This window comes from Giraffa tippelskirchi, chromosome 1 (genome assembly GCF_054371585.1).
Source record: "Giraffa tippelskirchi isolate mGirTip1 chromosome 1, T2T-mGirTip1v1.2.pri, whole genome shotgun sequence".
Lineage (NCBI taxonomy): Eukaryota > Metazoa > Chordata > Mammalia > Artiodactyla > Giraffidae > Giraffa > Giraffa tippelskirchi.
This window is the reverse complement of record NC_137275.1, coordinates 222390077-222411522: the sequence shown is the minus strand read 5'-3', so window position 1 is coordinate 222411522 and position 21446 is coordinate 222390077. Positions and strand designations below refer to the sequence as shown.

At 40.0% G+C, this 21446-nt stretch overlaps 2 long non-coding RNA genes across 2 annotated transcripts in view; one reads left to right on the top strand and one right to left on the bottom strand.

Annotated features, from left to right (window-relative positions):
• LOC145540906 (uncharacterized) overlaps nucleotides 1-21446 on the bottom strand; it is a 355416-nt gene that overhangs the window by 55078 nt on the left and 278892 nt on the right. The window lies entirely within an intron of this gene.
• LOC145540933 (uncharacterized) overlaps nucleotides 1-21446 on the top strand; it is a 46971-nt gene that overhangs the window by 5864 nt on the left and 19661 nt on the right. The window contains exons 2-3 of the long non-coding RNA XR_014078648.1: nucleotides 9189-9366; nucleotides 14318-14491. This is a non-coding gene — a long non-coding RNA (uncharacterized LOC145540933). The remainder of the gene's footprint in view (nucleotides 1-9188; nucleotides 9367-14317; nucleotides 14492-21446) is intronic.

Sequence of the window (21446 nt, the reverse complement as noted above, 5' to 3'; positions counted from 1 at the left end):
GCAAAACTGACATGGAATAAAACCAAAGGTCACAATATCTGACAAGTATCAAAGCAAGAAGTAGAAAGTCAGCTCACTGTGCAATAAAGAAAATAAGGACTAGGGCTTTTATAAGTAAATTATAGTTAGAAAATTTCTAATAGGACTTATTCTGATAGATTCTACTTAACTCCTTAACTTTCAAATTATAGAAAATATAACTCAAATGGACATAAGCAATAAAGGTCTTTTTTTTTTTTTTAAGTCATTGTTCTTTGGTCTGTTTTTTTTGTTTGTTTGCTTGTTTTTTTTTTTGTAGCTTGGTTATTAAAAACTATCCACTCGATTTTCCATCTGCCCCCAAATAATTTTTTCCTCCTCAGATAGTCAGATCTAGTCATTCATTTACATCTTACCTTTTAATTCTCAGAATAAATGGCATCTCCTCAGAAATGCATGATCACCCATACAAAGCGACTCAGTGGTAAAGAATCCACTGTCAAGCAGGATACAGGTTGATCCCTGGGTCAGGGAGATCACCTGGGAAAGGAAATGGCAACCCACTCCAGTATTCTTGCCTGGAAGATTCTGTGGACAGAGGAGCCTGGTGGGCTATAGTCCGTGGGGTTGCAAAGAGTCAGACATGATTGAGAATATGTGTACCACAAGATTAGAGTGTCTCCTAATCACATTATTCTGTGTTATGAGTTGAGTTGCATCCCCTCCCACCCCAGAATGACAATTTGTTGAAGTCTAAACCCCCATTGCCTTAGAATGTGATTTAATTTGGAAATAGAGTTTTTGCAGATATAATTAGTTAAGATGGGCATAAGAGTAGCCTAAGAGTGTGCCCTAACCCAGTATGATTGGTGTCCTTATGCAAAGGGTGAATTTTGACATGGAGACATATATACACAGGGAGAAGACAGTGTGAAGATATAGGAGAAAACACCATGCAAGGATGAAGGCAGAAATTGTGGTGAAATGTATCTATAGCCAAGCAATGCCAAAGATTGCCAGCACATCACCAGGAGCTGGCAGAGAGGCATGGGGCAGATTCTTCCCCACAGCCCTCAGAAGGACCCAGGTCTGCCGACACCTTGATCTAGGACTTCTAATGCTCAGAATCGTGAGGCAAGAAATGTCTGTGGTTTAAGACCTCTGGCTGGTGGTTCTTGATTATGGTAGCCCTGGGAAATGAATATGCTCTATTTCAGCTTAATCATTCTACCTTTCTTTTTGTTTGCTTCATTGTTAGTCTTGATCCTTTTCTTCTTACACTGGAATATAGGAACCTCTTGTTTGATGCTATTGTTGGTTTTAGACCATTGGCTGCCATATACTAAATGCTCAACAAATGTTTTTGGAAACAATAAATAGAGTTTATTGACTCGCCCAGCTTAAGAAAAAGCTACCATATAATTTTAGGCAAGGTTTGATCAAACAACTTGATGCATTCACCAAGATCTATAGTCTCTCTCTCTTTCTCTCTGTCTCACTGAGGTGTCAGCTTCATCCTAGGTCCAAATTCTCTAGAACAAGTCAGATGGCTCCTGTTCATCTCAGACTCCATCACTCAGCATTTTCAACTATAAGCAAAATAAATCTCCAAAAATTAGAAAAAAATTCAAATGATTCTGGATGGCAACAGATGTGATGGGTATTTTCTTCTTGGGGTTTCATGGATCCACATTTAAAAACAGCAGAAGTAAAAGAAGCCACTTCTCTGTTGACACAAAGGAAGATATTGATCCAATTCTCACTTGTCCTCATTGACCCAAATTGTGCAAGTCACGGGCATATCCCTGGTCCACTGACCACATTAGTACGGCCAGGACCTTGGCATGGGCAAGGTTACACTGATAAACTAAAGCCATGGACACTGGGGGTGGGGTCATGCCTGTGCATGCTCACGTCCGACCTGCCAGGCTCTTCTGTCCATGGGATTCTCCGGACAAGAGTACTGGAGTGAGTTGCCATTTCCTACTCCAGGGGATCTTCCCGACTCAGGGATCAAACCCACATCTCTTGTACCTCCTCTGTTCACAGGCAGGTTCTTTACCACTGTGCCACCTGGGAAGCCTGCAGGTGGGGTTGCTAGCACCCAAAACTGAAGGACTTCATAGGGAGGGGAAAAGGGTGAGTTGGAGGCTGAGACACAACCTAAAGCACTCACCACATTGTCCAAATATAGAAAGATATTTTAAACTTTTAGAGCCACTAGCCTCCACCGGCATTACCTAACAGGGACAAACAGGTACTATGTCTGGATTAATGTCTTTGCTCTGTTGTTCTTCCAAAAATCTTTCAGACTCATTGCTTTGTCTGCTCTACATAACTCAAATTCACATTAAACTGACATCTGCATTACTCACATTCTTTTTTTTTTTTCAAAATGATGACTCACTAAACGAATCTGAGTGGCTTCAAAAGATTTTCCATACCTCAAAAGCACCCTGCTGACCCTTTAAAGATAGAGAGCCTATTTAAAAATAGACAGATTCCTGAATATGGGTCTTAGTATATAAACCAATCATTAAACATGGCACTATCTATAATTCAGAAAGAGAAAAAGGCAGAACATTTCTACAAATTTATTTTTCGTTATTGTTGTGGAGGGAGGATTATTCCCTTCACCAATTGGTTTCATGTGTTTTTTTTTTTTTCCTTTTAGTTTTCTTGATTGATGCTCTAGGTAAAAGCTTCAAATGAACCAAATTTCTGCTAAAAGCTGTACTTATGTGATTCTCTCAAACCACTAGCATTTAAAGGCAAGAACGCACTGGTTTCTAGGGTATAAAATAAAAGGATTTAAGAACACAATTAGTTACTTGTTCCAGCAATTAGAGCTGAGTTTAATTACAAACTAACCTCTTGATAGATCATTTGACAGTCAGCGCAAAGTGAGAGAAAGACATCAGAAAAGTGCTCGGAGCAGCAGCAAAAGAACTTTTCCACGTATTTATTTTTGTTGCCATGTTCTTCCATCCTGGTGTTGCTTGTATCAGGGTAAGGTAACAGATTTCGTTCTTGAGAATGGTTTATCTTTTAACTTAGCAACAGGGTTGCTTTCTCTCCCACCTATCTGAGAACCAAGTTGGGATCCTGGATTCATTCCTCATCTCACACTAATGTACCCAGTGTGTTTCCTCTCCGTCCCCAGAGACACGTCTGTTTTCCTAGTGGTGACGAGGGCACCAAAGGTGTTCACAACTGAAAACGTTCAAGCACAATGGGGTTTAACGATCATCTGATCCAGCTCAGAAGTATTCCAGACACACACATCTGACTTCTGGAGAGGTTGTGACTCACCCGAAGGCAACAGGGTGGGACTGGTCTGAGACCTCAACCTGGGATTCTAGAGGCTAAGTGGAACGTACGCCACTCTTTGGAACAAAGGAAAGGCTTATGCTTCCTGTAGTAGCACTGGAGTAATTCATTTTCTTCTTGTTAGCATTTCCAAAAATGGAGCCCTCAGAAAGATAAAGAAGAGGCCATTCTTTCAACATTGCATTTTTCCCCTTAAGTACCAGGACTCAGATCCATTTACTGAGTGTGCCACACTGATGTGGCTTTATGCACAGCCGTGCTGGCCCTGTGCTCAGAGCCAATTACATTAAAGGCAGAGCCGAGCTGAGTGGGAGAAAGCGTGTGGTTAACAATTAGGAGAATTGGCACCAAGCCCTATTCTGCTATTTACTCGTCGTAAGTAAGCCGTCTCACCTGCATTCCCTTCCTTCTGAATGGGAAACATAATTTTTTACCCAATATTGCTCCTATTCAGCAAATATTATTGAGTACCTACTATGTGCCAGAAACTATACCAGGTTCTATTATAGCAATATGGTAGAAACCAAAGTCCCTGATCTCACAGAGCTTATGTTACAACCTGGAAAAGGCCTCTGACAAAATGGATGTTTAAACAGAGAGATGAAAAAAATAGTCTGTCATGTGACAGCCCAGAAGAGAAGCACGCAAAACTGAGGGATGAGCAAATTTCCTGAGCCATGTCTGACCTAGTGCAAGAAAGCCACGATTTTTATAAGGATCAAATGTTTAGCGTCTGAAATAATAAGGAAAAAGTTGTAAATTTCTGCGCTAATATACTGTGCCACTTTTATCAGCGGGAACCACATTCTTGTTAAGAGGACAGGTGAGTGATTTACAGTTTTCAGAAGTTTTCCTGATTTTCTAAAATCAATGCATAATACTATCATAATTTATTTCTTTAAAAAGTTATTAAATTATAAAATTTGGATCCAGTAAACACTGTGTGAGATAGTAGATTCTTAAGTCTGATAGGCTGGGTGGTAATACTGACTCCACCATTTGCTAGCTTTTTGATTTTAAACTATTTTTCAATTTAAATCCTGCAAATCTCAATTTCCTCCTCTGTGAAAGAGAGGCTGGAAAATATGTCCCTGGAGGGTTTTTAAGAATATAATGATATCTGGAAGGTCGAGGACACAGCCTAGTGGGGGTCCTGGGAAGTTCTCTGTCAAGGTTAACTCTTTCAATAGTATAATTAGGGAGGTTGCGGTGCTCATTGGTCCCCATTCCTCTTATAACAATGCACTCCACTCCCAGGGAAAAAAATGCCACTAAGCCAGGAAACCTGCTAGAATTACCACCACCCACAATCTGTTTTCTAAAAAATATTGCAGAAGCAGTGCCAATTCTGAATGCTGGTGTGAAGAGATCTACTATTGAGTCCCTGCTTCTGTTGTCAAAGAGGGAGGGAATGAAGTGTCCTCTGCCACACTCCCACTCCAGGGAGAGACGGCTTGTTCCTCTAGCCCCTATGGTGTACCTCACTGGGCGCTCTGCACAGTGGCGAAGGTCAATTACACTAGTCTATCGAGTTGCAGGGGTGAGGTCAGAGCAGGATTCAGACACTGTGACTTCTACTTCAGCACTCTTTGCCCTCACCTGTAATGTCAAAACCCATCATGAAATGACAGGTCCCTCACTGACACTGGCCCTATTTCATTAAAATATACCATAGTCTCCTTAAAAAAAATACAATCTCAATCAACTCATAAAGAGTACATCACATACCTTATTCCTAAATTATGCTTTCTGCTAAAAATAAGACATGCATAGAGAAGGGAATACCAGACTACCTTACCTACCTCCTGAGAAACCTGTATGCAGGTTCAAGAAGCAACAGTTAGAATCAGACATGGAACAATGGACTGGTTCAAAATTGGGAAAGGAGTATGCCAATGCTGTATATTGTCACCCACTTTATTTAACTTACACACAGATTACATCATGCAAAATGCCAGGCTGAATGAATCACAAACTGGAATCAAGACTGCCAGGAGAAATATCAATAACCTCAGATACGCGGATGACACCAAACTAACAGCAGAAGGTAAAGAGGAACTAAAGAGCCGTTTGATGAAGGTGAAAGAGGAGAGTGAAAAAGCTGGCTTAAAACTCAACATTCAAAAGACTAAGATCACAGCATCCAGTTCCATCACTTCATGGCAAATAGATGGGGAAAAAATGGAAACAGTGACAGACTTTATTTTCTTGGGCTCCAAAATCAATGCAGACAGTGACTGCAGCCATGAAACTAGAAGACGCATGCTCCTTGGAAGAAAAGCTATGACAAATCTACACAGTATACTAAAAAACAGAGACAACACTTTGCCAATAAAGGTCTATATAGTCAAAGCTCTGGCTTTTCCAGTATTCGTGTATGGATATGGGAGTTGGACCATAAAGAAGGCTGAGCGCTGAAGAATTGATGCTTTTGAATTGTGGTATTGGAGAAGACTCTTAAGAGTCTCTTGGACTGCAAGGAGATCAAACTAGTGAATCCTAAAGGAAATCAACCTGGAAAGACTGGTGCTGAAGCTGAAGCTCCAATAATTTGGCCACCTCATGCAAAGAGCTGACTCATTGGAAAAGATCCTGATGCTGGGAAAGATTGAGGGCAGGAGGAGAAGGGGACCACAGAGGATGAGATGGTTGGATGACATCATCGAGTCAATGGACATGAGTTTGAGCAAACTCTGGGAAATAGTGAAGGACAGGGAGGCCTGGCCTGCTGCAGTCCATGGGGTCACAAAGAGTCGAACATGACTGAGTGAACAACAACAGCAAGAACAACAGAGAGCCCTGAGCATTTCCTGTTATCCACAGGCAACTTACTCTGCTTAGAAGCAGAGTTTTTAGATATTGAGTCACAAATTCCTTTGAGAATCCAATTAAAGTCATGAATGCTGGACAGTTATCCGAAATGCTCTTTCAGATAAGCAGTGATTTACATGACTGCCTGAGGCTGTAGTCATTCTGAAAACAAGCTGGTCTCCTGTTGTGATAATTTCATGCTTGTGGTTTCTTGGTTTCCGGTTGTCTTGACTATTTTACAGTTTACAGGGTGACTCTCACAAATCTTCCAAGGGTGTGGTTATTTCTTTTCTAAATAAACTTTTATTAGGGTGTAGTTGATTTATAATGATTTACAGCATTTATAATGTTGTGTTAGTTTTAGGTTTACAATAAAGTGAATCTATTATACAGATAGCCTCTGTTTTTTAGATACTTTTCTCATATAGGCCATTACAGAGCACTGAGTAGAGCTCCCTGTTGTATACGGTAGGTCCTTATTAATTATCTATTTTATATATAGTAGTGTGTATATATCAATCTCAGTCTTTCAGTTTACCCCTCCCCCATACACCCCAGTAACCATAAGTTTATTTTCTACATCTGTAACTCTATTTCTGTCTTATAAATAAGTTCATTTGTAGCCTTGCTTTAGATTCCACATACAAGCAATACCATATGATATTTGTCTTTCTCTATCTGACTCACTTCACTCAATATGAGAATCTATCCATGATTCTCATGATATGAAGTCTATCCATACTGCTACAAATGACATTTATTTTGTACTTTTTCTTGCTGAATAATATTACATTGTATATCTGTACCACATTTTCTCTATCCATTCCTCTGGTGATGGACATTTAGGTTGCTCCCATGTTTGGCTATTGTAAATAGTGTTGCAATGAACATTGGGGTGCATGTATCCGGTAGTCATGTATGGATATAAGAGTTGGACCATAAAGAAGGCTGAGTGCTGAAGAATTGATGCTTTTGAACTGTGGTGCTGGAGAAGACTTTTGAGAGTTCCTTGGACTGCAAGGAGATCAAACCAGTCAATCCTAAAGGAAACCAATCCTGACTGCTCATTGGAGGGAGTGATACTGAGGCTAAGACACCAATATTTTGGCCACCTGATGTGAAGAGCTGACTCATTTGAAAAGTCCCTGATCTTGGGAAACACTGAAGGAAGGAGGAGAAGGGGACGACAGAGGATGAGATGGTTGGACAGCATCGCTGACTCAATGGACATGAGTTTGAGGGAGCTCTGGGAGATGGTGAAGGACAAGGAAGCCTGGCTTGCTGCAGTCCATGGGGTTGCAAAGAGTCGGACGTGACTGAGCAACTGAAAAACAACAATCTTTTGGAATTACGGGGAGATTCCTGAAGCAAAGAAGTATCCTCCCTCACTTCTCCCCATCACTGTCCATTCAGCAGTGTTTGCCAAGGCTCCTGAGTTCACAGAGCTTCCCCTAAGTCAGGCAGCCTGGGGAGACCATTTGGGTGGAGCCTAGAGGCATTCATTTGGAAGAAGGTGACTGCATAGTTTCTTCCCCCTCATTATGAGATCATGTGGAAGAGCCCTCTTGCCAATGCAGGAGACATCAGAGACGTATGTTCAATCCCTGGGTCGGGAATAGGCCCTGGAGAAGGAAACAGCAACCCACTCTGGTACTCTTGCCTGGAAATTGGACAGAGAAGCCTGGCAGGCTACAGTCCATGGGGTTGCAAAGAGTCAGACACGACTGAAACATCTTAGCATGCGGAGTGACACACACCACTTTCATCAAATATTTGCTTGTTTAATCTACTTCACAGTGTGTTCATTCTAATTAATTTATCAAGTTTATATATCGTCTGGCAGATACAAAATTAAAAGTTTAGCCTGTGTATTCAGTGAGTCGACAATTAAATCAAATTACTCATATCACTAGTAATAGTATTCTTTGCATTTAGTTAATACATTGATAATTCACAATCAATGATGGTGAACATCTATAGAGTAACCAGGATATGCAGACATCATTTAATCAAATCCTCAAAGCAATCCTGTGCAGTGAGCTTTGCCACTCTTTGATCACAGATGAGAAAAATGAGGCAGAAACACGGTAAATAACTTGCTCAAAGTTATACATCTTCTAAACAGCAGAATATCCATTTGTTTGACTCTAGTCTTTTCCTTTGCTTGCAGTTCATTTGTGTTAGGATAGTTTTCTAGGTATGATTAAGTTCTCTATTTTACCACAATTGGGCCGTAGGTTTTCTTATAAGTGACTCTTTTTACCAAATGAAGAAACTATGCCTTGAGCAGTTAAATGACTTAAACACAAATTTGTCCATCAATAAGTGGTAAACCTGGGATCCAAATAGCAAAATCATTTTTAAAATTAAAACCGATTGAGTGTGCACACATGCACACACACCCCAAGTAGGGGAAAATGTGCGAGAAAAACATAAATTAGGAAATCCGAATCAAAGGTGAGGAACTGAATGATAATACACTTACCAGGTAGACAAGGGAGTCCAGGAAATATTTAGGATGCTAGAAACCTGAAATCTAGTCAAGTCCCTGCCATGCTCACATCACTACTTTCTCACGCAGAGTGTTTTAGATATAATTGTACCTTATCTTAGCGCCTGATGGTCCTGAGTGCTGATATGATTCAGTAAAGATCTCAACATTCACCAGTTTGTGAAAAAGTATTTATTCCTACAGTGACTAACTTCAGACTGATCTATTTCCTAAGTTGTTTTTTTTTTTTTTTTTTAATCTATCTTGGCTTTGTTTGCCTTAGTTTCCATCCTTGTTGACAAACTTGCCACATTTCCTTCTCAGGTCAGAAGAGGGAGAGAAAGGAGATATTCCCCAGAGGAGGGGATTGTGTGTGTGTGTGTGTGTGTGTGTGTGTGTGTGTGTGTGTGTGTGTGTGTCTGTCTGTCTGTCTGTCTGTCTGTGCCTGTGTGTGTATGAGAGAGAGAAAGAGAGAGAGGACTGTGTGTATAGTTTGAAAAGGGCTATACCAAACTTCCATTTTTCTGGTCTATTTACAATCTCTCTGTTAAATTTTCCCTTTCGTTTCTTCCTGAAGGTGGAATTATTTGCTTTGAAACGATGCAAATGAAGATGACAAGGTTTTCATTTTTACCCGAAGGGGAGCAGGGAGCACAGGACGATTGAGCGACACCATACAGATGGCCTCCCCGTCTCTGTCCCAGATCCTCAGACTGACTTGACTGCGTGCTTCTCCCCTCCTCCTCAGCCCGCAGGCAAGTGTCTCCCAGGATGCACCACTAGAACCCTATAAAACAGACTGCTTGTGCTAGCAACAAGTTCTTCAGGTCTATTTGAGTTTATGTCTTGACTCTTGACTGCTTCACGAACTAGTGTTTGAAGTGAATGAGGGTGACAGAAGCAGAGGCAATAACAATCCTTTTAATATGTGCCCCTTGCTGGACCTATATTGTCTAAGCAAACACACCATCACCTATCTCACCTGAAACTCAATAGAAAACCTGGAATTTTGCAACTATCAGACTTATTTTGCATGTGACCTATTATTCTTTTGTGCGTGTGTGCTGAGTCGCTTCAGTCGTGTCCGACTCTTTGCGACCCCATTGTAGCCCACCAGAGTCCTCTGTCCATTGGATTGTCCAGGCAAGAATACTGGAGAGGGTCGCCATGCCCTCCACCAGGAGATCTTCCTGACTCAGGGATTGAACCCACGTCTCTTAGGTCTCCTACAATGGTGGGCTGGTTCTTTACCACTAGCACCACCTGGAAAGTCCCACTATCCATTTGGACAGATATTTTTATTCAAGAACTGGTTTAAGGTTCAGTTCTCAGGTTGGTGGAGCAGTTTGCCTGACTTCCACTTTGTTTTTCAATATCTATGTAAATGCATTACGTGGGCTAATAAGACTTTAGATGTGGTATTTACATAACTGGCTAGGATGAGTTGCAGATATTTTCTTCCACCTGTGTAAAATGTAAATGCATACACATGTCCTAAGATGATCTCTTCCCAACATTTTCATTCATTTTCAAGTGGGGAGTGGGCTAGGAATGAGAAATATGAGAGAACAGATTCTGTGAATATTTCTTCATAGAGCTTAAGTTGTCTCTGCTCGTAGCAGTGTTCTGTGATCATCATACATTTCCTGCCCTATGGAAATAAACATCATTTCTCCTAGGTCGATAGCACTTCTTAAGGTTCATCTGTGAAGATGCATTGTATCATTGGTAATGACATGCATGCCAATTCCTTTACTAGATTTAAAGTCCTTTGAGGGCAAAGAGCTGACTGACACCTTCTTCTACCCCCTTTTCCTTATCTCAAGCCTTGCACAACAGAGGGGCTCAATGTTGGTTCTCAATAATGATAATTATATTCACCTTATTCACACCTTGCAGTGTTCTGTTAATTTGACTTTTATCCTCCCCTTGCTTTGCTCAATGTGCAGAGGCCATATTTGCTTCCTAGACCAGGGAGGAAGGGATGTAAGAGGGTGAAAAAAATTAATATTACCAATCTTCTAGGCCTAGTGAACCATGCAAAATGCTTGCAGTCAAGCTATTTCTTGGCACAAATGTAACGGGATGATGAAAACAAGCTTTGGAACCTCACTGCCTGGGTTTGAATGGTAATCCAAGCTGCGTGGCCTTGTCGCATTACTTAACCTGTCTGTACCTTACCCTTCTCACCTGTAAAATGAGGACAATAATATTGCCTCTTTCGTAAATAGCTAAAAGTGTTAAAGAAAATAAACCACTTAAAATAGCTTGAAATTGGTGCTGGACATACTAAAACACACACACACACACACACTAAATATGTATCAGCTAGTGTTATCTTGTCCCGATGCAATGTTGGGAGTTAAGTGTTTACATATGAATACCATTTACAAATAATAGACGCAAAACTCAGATACCGCAAGGAATACAGTTAATAAGTGGTAGGGACCAGTGTTTGCACTCAGTTCTAGAGGCTGAAAATAAGTTTGATGGAAAAAGAATAACCACATAATTTACTGAGTGCTCAGTGTGCCCAGTCACGGGCAAAAAGCTCTGCAGACACCACCTCAGTTAGCCGGTAACAACAAAATGAGGAAGTTTCTAATCGCTGGCCAGGGTTCACGGATGATGACCTCCTGCCTCAGAGAGACGCACCCTGTGAAGTCAGTGGTGGAGTGAGGAACTAAAGCCAGGGTGCCTGACCGCAAAGCACACATACAATACTAAGGGGCTGGAAATCCATCACCTGCTCCAAAAGGCAAGGGGTCCACATGGCATGGCAGGGGTGGGGTGGAGGAGGAGCCGGTAAAAGAATGAATGTAAACAGCATTTGGAAGGAGAGTCATTTATAAGCGATATTATAAAGTCTGTTTGAAGATTCCCCCAGAGGGCACATTAAAAAGATGGCTCACATGCAACTTAACGAGAGGTTAGATGAAACGCACCGGGCTCTGTGGAGGCGGGATGCACACGGAAAATTAAACCCACGTTGGAAATGTTAATAAATGCATACACATGTTCTTGTTTGTAATGTGCTCCTTGTTTTTCTCATTTTCTCCATGTTAGAACAGTGAGGGCATCTTCGCTGGATCTCCGGGGACTTGCTTTTTTCCCTTTGGTTGTTTTGTTTTCTCTCTCTCTCCTTCCCCGCTCCACCATCATGCCCTCTAAATGTGATTTCATAGCTTGAGATGTTCAGGACCCAGAGGTGTGACTATGCACAAAGAATGAAGAAGGAGGAGAGATGACTCTCCCGGGGCTTCCAGACCATGCATCGCACGGTAGCCATAGTGATGTTAAAACCAAAAGCATCTCATCACTTTCTCACTTAAAGATTTCTCAGGTTTCCTTTGGGGCTTCATGCAATGAAGTCCAGACACTTAGGCAGGATGTTTAAGTCTCCAGTGTACTAGCCACTCTCCAGACCCCTGGCCATCGTGACTTTTCATATTCTCATGCCCTTTTCCACTGGAGACCTCCTTCATTCATTCTTCATATCTAATTCAAACATAATCTTTTTTAGTGAAGTCTTCCCTCTAAGACCCTAGGGAAAGTCAGTGGTCCTGGGCTCTTAATTGCTCTAGCACTTTACATCACCCTTTCTGTTCCATTAATACTCCCAATAACAAACAGTCACCATTTTATTGAATGCTTAACATATAAAGAACTAGGCTAAATATCTTACATGAGCTTTCTAACTTAATTAACTTTCCAAGTTAATTTCTAACTTTCTAACTCAGACTCATTTTATCCCAATCTAAAGATGATAACTCTGAGACTCTGAGACATTGACAAAATGTCTTAGTATGTGCCAAAAGGTAGCAAGCTAGAATTAATGCCCCGATCCTTCTGACTTCAACCTGTACAATTAACAATTATCCTTGACCATCACTTTACATTCATGGATAATGGATGCTCACATAAGTAGACTCGCTTTACTATTCTCTTTCTCTCTGTGCGTGCTCAGTCATGTCTGACTCTTGGCAACCCCATGGACTGTAGCCTGCCAGGCTACTCTGTCCATGGAATTTCCCAGGCGAGAATACTGGAATGGGTTGCCATTTCCTCCTCCAGGTGATCTTCCTGACCCAGGGATCGAACTCACATCTCTTGCGGCTCCTGAATTGCAGGCAGATTCTTTACCCATTGAGCTATTGGGAAGCAGTAGGCTTGGGTATATTTAAAGGCAGACATGTTTGTTTAGTCTTCTGAAGAAGGTAGGGTAGTGTAATGGGGAAAGCACTTATTCCAGAGTTCAGTTCAGTTGCTCAGTTGTGTCCGACTCTTTGTGACTTCATGGACTGCAGCATGCCAGGCCGTCCTGTCCATCACCAACTCCCGGAGCCTGCTCAAATTCATGTCCATTGAGTCAGTGATGCCATCCAACCATCTCATCCTCTGTCGTCCCCTTCTCCACCTGTCTTCAATTCTATACTTACTTGATTGAAATTCTACCTCATTTATTACTGAATCTCACTGGAAATCAATCTCTACTTCTATGTAATAAGGATAGCAATGCCTATTTTATAGAGCTGTGTAGAAAAGAGGTTGCATATCCATAATACTGAAAATACTGTGTCCACTTGGTAAGAGCTGGTTCCTTTTTCTTTTCTTTCTTTGTGTCTGCCTAAGATCCTGGCCCAGTGTGTAAATCCAATAATGGGCTTATTTTGCTTTTTTTTTTAAGAAACAAAATAAAAGGTGATTTTAATCTCAAGATTATGTCAACAGAAAAATATGGTCACTCTTCATGACCATTGATTTATGAGCTGAGTTCTGCAAAAACTGTGGCATCTTGAAAACTGTTGCATTCTAGCATTGGAGTAGAGAGGGTTGGAAAATGGGGATAGTATGAATATGGAACGTGGGAAGAACTCATCACAGATGAGAAGGGCAGGCAGGGAATGCCTCAGGGAGAGGAGGAAGACTTTGAACATGCCTGGAGTTCACTGCCAAGAGTTTGGTCCAAAAGACTCTGGAATTAAGCTCTAGGTCCTGGCATGTCATCATTATGCAAATGGTGAAGATGAAGAGGGGTGGGTATGTACTAGATTTCGAGAACCACAATGAGATAGAATGAAAAGTAGAAGTTTTAGGTCCTGGATGTCAATTTTCCTTCTACCACTAGCCAGCTTTAGGACTTCACATCATTTTTTTGTCTTGCAGAAAAAAAGGGAGGAATAATATCAATCTTGCCAGAGTCAACACAATACAAGCTCCCCCCCCCTCAAAAAAACACTTTTTTTTTTTAACTGTACTATAAGTACAGTGGGCATTTACTCAACAGACATTTATTTCATTCGATTTTTCCTACCCATCTCACTTTTTTTTTCTGTATTGGTTATATGCATGGCTAGAGAGAAAGAAGAACAAGAATACAGCTGTTCTTCTATTTGAATTTCATCCAGTTGTCAAAAAGCTTTCTACCATTGTGCCTCAGTATGAAGCTTTCAAGAGCTATGAACAACTTTATGTTGCTACTCACCTACTAGATGGCAGAATGGACCAGTCCAGCTTGTTTCCCATCACTGTTCCCCTTGGTCACTATAAAAAGTCCAAGCCCCTTGAGTCATCTACCAAGCATGGCATCAGTCACAGCATATAACCAGAGAACTAAGATAAAGAGACAGATCCACAATCACGGTGCCTCCAGTAACAAATTTCTGATCATTCTTTTATTCATCCATGGTATCCACTCAATGAAAGAATGCTGAAGTTTGTGGAAGAACAAAATCAATCAAAAGGTTTCCTGTTTATACAGCAGTACTTGGCACAATTGACTATGTGTGCATGTAAGCTAAGTTGCTTCAGTCATGTCTGTCTCTGTGGGACTCTATGGACTACACCCCACCAGGCTCCTCTGTACAACAGATTCTCCAGGTAAGAATACTGGAGTGGATTGCCATGCCCTCCTTCAGCAGATCTTGCCAACCTAGGGGTTGAACCCATGTCTCTTATGCCTTCCACACTGTCAGGCGGATTCTTTACCACTAGTGCCACTTGGGAAGCCTACAACTGACTATACCCAGCTAGACATCTTTCTCTTGGCCCTCAGAAATACTATTCTATTTCTGGCTTTGTGTGTCTCGTTTTTCTCATTTGTAAAATGTGGGGAAATAGTACGTATCTCATAGGAACTATGTGAAATAAATCTCAAGAAGTTGACACTGTTGCTGGCACATAGAAATACTTAGTGAATGAAGGTTGAAATACCAATGCTGATGACAGCAGCAACAGCAGTAAAAGTAATAGTTTTAGTAGTAAAATAGATAATCATTATTATTCTTCCCCATGTCTATTGCTAATTTCCCTGAGTCCTCTTCTCTGGAAGTAGTAAGGAGGGAAGTAGCCTACTGTTTACTGACATCACAGAAGAGCCTGGCAAGGGAGGTACCAATAGGGAAGCCATCCCTTGAGAAAATAGAAGCCATCAGAAAGGAGCCTATTCATGTCTTAGTAATAAATCCACAGCCCACCTCCTTTGGCACTCATCTTCTATCAGAAGTCAGAGCCTCTGAGGGCACTCTAGGTATTACCCCTCTCATTTGTTCAAGGGCTTTTCCTCTATACATATTCCTTTTCCCCTAACTTCTGCAATGTCACACTCACTCTCTACTGAACATTTTACATCAGTGTACATAATATAGCATCACCCATTAGGTAAAGAAACCCTCTTCTGATCTCATATTCTCTTTCAGCTATTTTCATTTCTCTGTTCCACCCCTTAACATTGCTTACTTGCTACCTCAACTCCCTCGTCTTCCATTCATTCTTCAACCCACTCCATTTAGGTTTCTATCACCGTCATACTGGAATATAGGTGACAAATTCACCAGTAATCTCCAAGTTCAAAACCAATGGATACATTTTGTCCTTGCCCTCCACAGCCCCTTTTAACACAGTCAGTGACTCCTTTAAACACATTTTCCTCACTCCATTTCTGCAGGCACTTCAAGTTTAAGGTGAATAAAACTGAACTGAATAAGGTTGGGAGGAAAGTTGAATAATTCTTTTCCTTAACTATCCTCTTTTTGGTAAATGAGTCTGATATAGACCTAGATTTTCAAGCCAGAAACAGAATCTCCTTGATTCTAATTCTCTTCTCACTCTTGCTTTTCATTTATATTTCCATTTCTCTCTTATCCCTCATATCCAATTCACTATTAATCCATCAGTAAAAGCAGAATCTCTTCCAAATGAATCCTGAATCTATTAATTTTGTTTTCACCTTCTCTGCCACTATCCTCATGAACTCTCACTGGAATATCACAAAATTTCTGAACTGTCCTTCTAGTTCATAACCATATTCTTTCCATCCATTGTCTCAGTTCAGTTCAGTTCACTTCTTCAGTCATGTCTGACACCTTGTGACCCCACAGACTGCAGCACACCAGGGTTCCCTGTCCATCATCAACTCCCGGAGCTTGCTCAAACTCATGTCCATTGAGTCGGTGAAGCCATCCAACCATCTCATCCTCAGTCATACCCTTCTCCTGTGTTCAATCTTTTCCAATGAGTTGGTTCTTCGCATCAGGTGGCCAAAATAATGGAGCTTCAGCTTCAGCACTGGTCCTTCCAATGAATATTCAGGATCAGTTTCCTTGAGGATGGATTGCTTTGATATCCTTACAATCCAAGGGACTATCAAGAGTCTTCTCCATCACCACAGTTCAAAAACATCAATTCTTCAGTGCTCAGCATTCTTTTTTTTAATGAATAATGAAAACAATTTTATTTATGAAAATACTTACTGTCACTTATGGTGATTTAGAAATTACTAGCAAGTTTTACTAGTTTACTTTATTTTTTAATTAATTTTTAATTTTAATTGGAGGTTAATACAATATTGTGGGGTTTTTTTGCCATACACTGGCATGAATCAGCCATGGGTGTACATGTGCCCCCCATCCTGAACCCCACTCCCACCTCTCTCCCCATCCCATCCCTCTGGGTTGTCCCCGTGCACCAGTTTTGAGTGCCCTGTTTCATGCATCGAACTTGGACTGGTCATCTGTTTCACATATGGTAATATACATGTTTCAGTGCTATTCTCTTAAATCATCCTGCCCTTGCCTTCTCCCACAGAGTCCAAAAGTCTGTTCTTTATGTCTGTGTCTCTTTCGTTGTCTTGCCTAGAGGGTTGTAGTTACCATTTTTGTAAACTCCATATATATGCATTAATGTACTGTATTGGTGTTTTTCTTTCTGACTTACTTCACTCTGTACAATAGACTTCAGTTTCATCCACCTCATTAGAACTGATTCAAATGCATTCTTCTTAATAGCTGAGTAATATTCCATTGTGTATATGTACCACAGCTTTCTTATTCATTCATCTGCTGATGTACATCTAGGTTGCTTCCATGTCCTGGCTATTTTAAACAGTGCTGCAATGAACATTGGGGTACACGTGTCTCTTTCAATTCTGGTTTCCTTGGTGTGTATGCCAGGCAGTGGGATTGCTGGGTCGTATGGCAGTTTTTGGGCTTCCCTCATAGCTCAGTCGGTAAAGAATCTGCCTGTAATGCAGGAGACCTGGGTTCGATTCCTGGGACAGGAAGATCCCCTGGAGAAGGAAATGGCAATCCACTCCAGTATTCTTGCCTGGAGAATCCCATGGACCGAGGAGCCTGGCAGGCTACAGTCCATGGGGTCACAAGAGTCAGACATGACTTAGCCACTAAACCACCACCACCATGGCAGTTTTATTTCCAGTTTTTGAGGAATCTCCACACTTTTCTCCATAGTGGCTGTACTAGTTGGCATTCCCACCAACAGTGTAAGAGGGTTCCCTTTTCTCTACACCCTCTCCAGCATTTATTTTTGTTTGTTGACTTTTTGATAGCAGCCATTCTGACCGGCACGAGATGGTACCTCACTGTGGTTTTGATTTGTTATTTCTCTGATAATGAGTGATGTTAAGCATCTTTTCATGTGTTTGTTAGCCATCTGTATGTTTTCTTGGGAGAAATGCCTGTTTAGCTCTTTGGTCCATTTTTTGCTTGGGTCATTTACTTTTCTAGTGTTGAGCTGCAGGAGTTGCTTGTATATTTTTGAGATTAATTCTTTGTCAGTTGCTTCATTTGCTATTATTTTCTCCCATTCTGAAGGCTGTCTTTTCACCTTGCTTATAGTTTCCTTCAGTGTGCAAAAGCTTTTAAGTTTAATTAGGTCCCATTTGTTTATTTTTGTTTTTATTTTCATTACTCTGGGAGGTGGGTCATAGAGGATCTTGCTGTGATTTATGTTAGAGAGTGTTCTGCCTATGTTTTCCTTTAGGAGTTTTATAGTTCTGGTCTTACATTTAGATCTTTAATCCATTCTGAGTTTATTTTTGTGTATGGTGTTAGAAAGTGTTCTAGTTTCATTCTTCTACAGGTGGTTGACCAGTTTTCCCAGCACCACTTGTTAAAGAGATTGTCTTTTCTCCATTGTTTATGTTTGCCTTCTTTGTCAAAGATAAGGTGTCCATAGGTGCATGGATTTATCTCTGGGCTTTCTATTTTGTTCCATTGATCTATATTTCTGTCTTTGTGCCAGTACCATACTGTCTTGATGACTGTAGCTTTGTATTATAGTCTGAAGTCAGGCAGTTTGATTCCTCCAGTTTCATTCTTCTTTCTTAAGATTGCTTTGGCTATTCGAGGTTTTTTGTATTTTCATACAAATTGTGAAATTATTTGTTCTAATTCTGTGAAAAATACTGTTGGTAGCTTGATAGGGATTGCATTGAATCTATAGATTGCTTTGGGTAGTATACTCATTTTCACTATATTGATTCTTTGATACATGAACATGGTATATTTCTCCATCTATTTGTGTCATGTTTGATTTCTTTGATCAATGTTTTACAGTTTTATATATATAGGTCTTTTGTTTTCTTTAGGAAGTATTTTATTCTTTTAATCGCAATGGTGAATGGGATTGTTTCCTTAATTTCTCTTTCTGTTTTCTCGTTGTTAGTGTATAGGAATGCAAGGGATTTCTGTGTATTAATTTTATGTCCTGCAACTTTACTATATTCATTGATTAGCTCTAGTAATTTTCTGGTGGTGTCTTTAGGGTTTTCTATGTAGAGGATCATGTCATCTGCAAACAGTGAGAGTTTTACTTCTTCTTTTCCAGTCTAGATTCCTTTTCTTTCTTTTTCTTCTCTGATTGCTGTGGCTAAAACTTCCAAAACTATGTTGAATAGTAGTGATAAGAGTGGGCACCTTTGTCTTGTTCCTGACTTTAGGCAAAATGCTTTCAATTTTTCACCATTGAGGATAATGTTTGCTGTGGGTTTATCATGTATGGCTTTTATTATGTTGAGGTATGTTCCTTCTATGCCTGCTTTCTGGAGAGTTTTTTTAATCATAAATGGGTGTTGAATTTTGTCAAAGGCTTTCTCTGCATCTATTGAGATAATCATATGGTTTTTATCTTTCAATTTGTAAATGTGTATCACATTGATTGATTTGCAAATATTGAAGAATCCTTGCAGCCCTGGGATAAAGCCCACTTGGTCATGGTGTATGATCTTTTTAATATGTTGTTGGATTCTGTTTGCTAGAATTTTGTTGAGGATTTTTGTATCTATGTTCATCAGTGATATTGGCCTGTAGTTTTCTTTTCTGTGGCATCTTTGTCTGGTTTTGGTATTAGGGTGATGGTGGCCTCATAGAATGAGTTTGGGAGTTTACCTTCCTCTGCAATATTCTGGAAGAGTTTGAGTAGGATAGGTGTTAGCTCTTCTCTAAATTTTTGGAAGAATTCACCTGTGGAGCCATCTGCTCCTGGGTTTTTGTCTGTTCGAAGATTTTTTATTACAGTTTCAATTTCTGTGCTTCTGATGGGTCTGTTAAAATTTTCTATTTATTCCTGGTTCAGTTTTGGAAGGTTATACTTTTCTAAGAATTTGTCCATTTCTTCCAAGTTGTCAATTTTATTGGCATATAGTTGCTGATAGTAGTCTCTTATGATTCTTTGTATTTCTGTGTTGTCTTCTGTGATTTCTCCATTTCATGTCTAATTTTGTTGATTTGATTCTTCTCCTTTTTTCTTGATGAGTCTGGCTAATGGTTTGTTTATTTTATTTATCTTCTCAAAGAACCAGCTTTTAGTTTTGTAGATTTTTGCTATAGTCTCTTTTGTTACTTTTTCATTTATTTCTGCTCTAATTTTTTATGATTTTTTTCCTTCAACTAATCCTGGGGTTCTTCATTTCTTCTTTTTCTAGTGTTTTAGGTGTGAAGTTAGGCTATTTATTTGATTTTTCTCTTGTTTCTTGAGGTAGGCTTGTATTGCTCTGAACCTTCCCCTTAGCATTGCTTTTACTGAATCCCATAGGTTTTGGGTTGTTGTGTTTTCATTTTCTTTGTTTCTATGTATATTTTGATTGATTTTTAAATTTTTTTCCATGATTTGTTGGTCATTCAGAAACGTGTTGTTTAGTCTCCATATGTTTGTATTTTAAATAGTTTTTTTTTTTTTCCTGTAGCTGACATCTAATCTTACCGCACTGTGATCAGAAAAGATGCTTGAAATAATTTGAATTTTTCTTGAATTTACCAAGGCTAGATTTATGGCCCAGGATGTGATCTATCCTGGAGAATGTTCCATGTGCACTTGAGAAAAAGGTGAAATTCATTGTTTTGGAGTGAAATGACCTATAGATATCAATTAGGTCTCACAGGTCCATTGTATCATTTAAAGTTTGCATTTCCTTGCTAATTTTCTGTTTGGTTGATCTATCCGTAGGTGTGAGTGGGGTATTAAAGTCTCCCACTATTGTGTTACTGTTAATTTCCCCTTTCACACTTGTTAGCATTTGCCTTACGTACTGAGGTGCTCCTATGGTGGGTGCATATATATTTATAATTGTTATATCTTCTTCTTGATCTTTTGATCATTATGCAGTGTCCTTCTTTGTCTCTTCTCATGGCCTTTATTTCAAAGCCTATTTTATCTGATATGCATATTGCTGCTCCTGCTTTCTTTTGGTCTCTATTTGCATGGAATATGGTTTTCCAGCCCTTCACTTTCAGTCTGTATGTGTCCCTTGTTTTGAGGTGGGTCTCTTGTAGACAGCATATATAGGGCTCTTGTTTTTGTATCCATTCAGCCAGTCTTTGTCTTTTGGTAGGGGCATTCAACCCATTTACATTTAAGATAATTATTGATAGGTACGACCCTGTTGCCATTTACTTTGTTGTTTTGGGTTTGAGTTTATACACCTTTTCAGTGTTTCTTGTCTAGAGAAGATCCTTTAGCATTTGTTGAAGAGCTGGTTTGCTGGTGCTGAATTCTCTCAGCTTCTGCTTAGCTGTAAAGCTTTTGATTTCTCCTTTCTATTTTAATGAGATCCTTGCTGGGTATAGTAATCTGGGTGTAGGTTTTTCTCTTTCATCACTTTAAGTATGTCCTGACATTCCCTTCTGGCCTGAAGAGTTTCTGTTGAAAGATCAGCTGTTTTCCTTATGGGGATCCCCTCATGTGTTATTTGTTGCTTTTCCCTCACTGCTTTTAATATTTGCTCTTTGTGTTTGATCTTTGTCAGTTTGATTAGTATGTTTCTTGGGGTTTTTCACCTTGGGCTTATCCTTTTTGGGACTCTCTGTGTTCTTGGCCTTGGGTGGCTGTTTCCTTCCCCATTTTAAGGAAGTTTTCAACTATTACCTCCTCAAGTATTTTCTCATGCCCTTTCTTTTTGTCTTCTTCTTCTGGGACTCCTATGATTTGAATGTTGGGGTGTTTAACATTGTCCCAGAGGTCTCTGAGGTTGTTCTCATTTCTTTTAATTCTTTTTTCCTCTCTGCTTCATTTATTTCCACCATTCTATCTTCCACCTCAC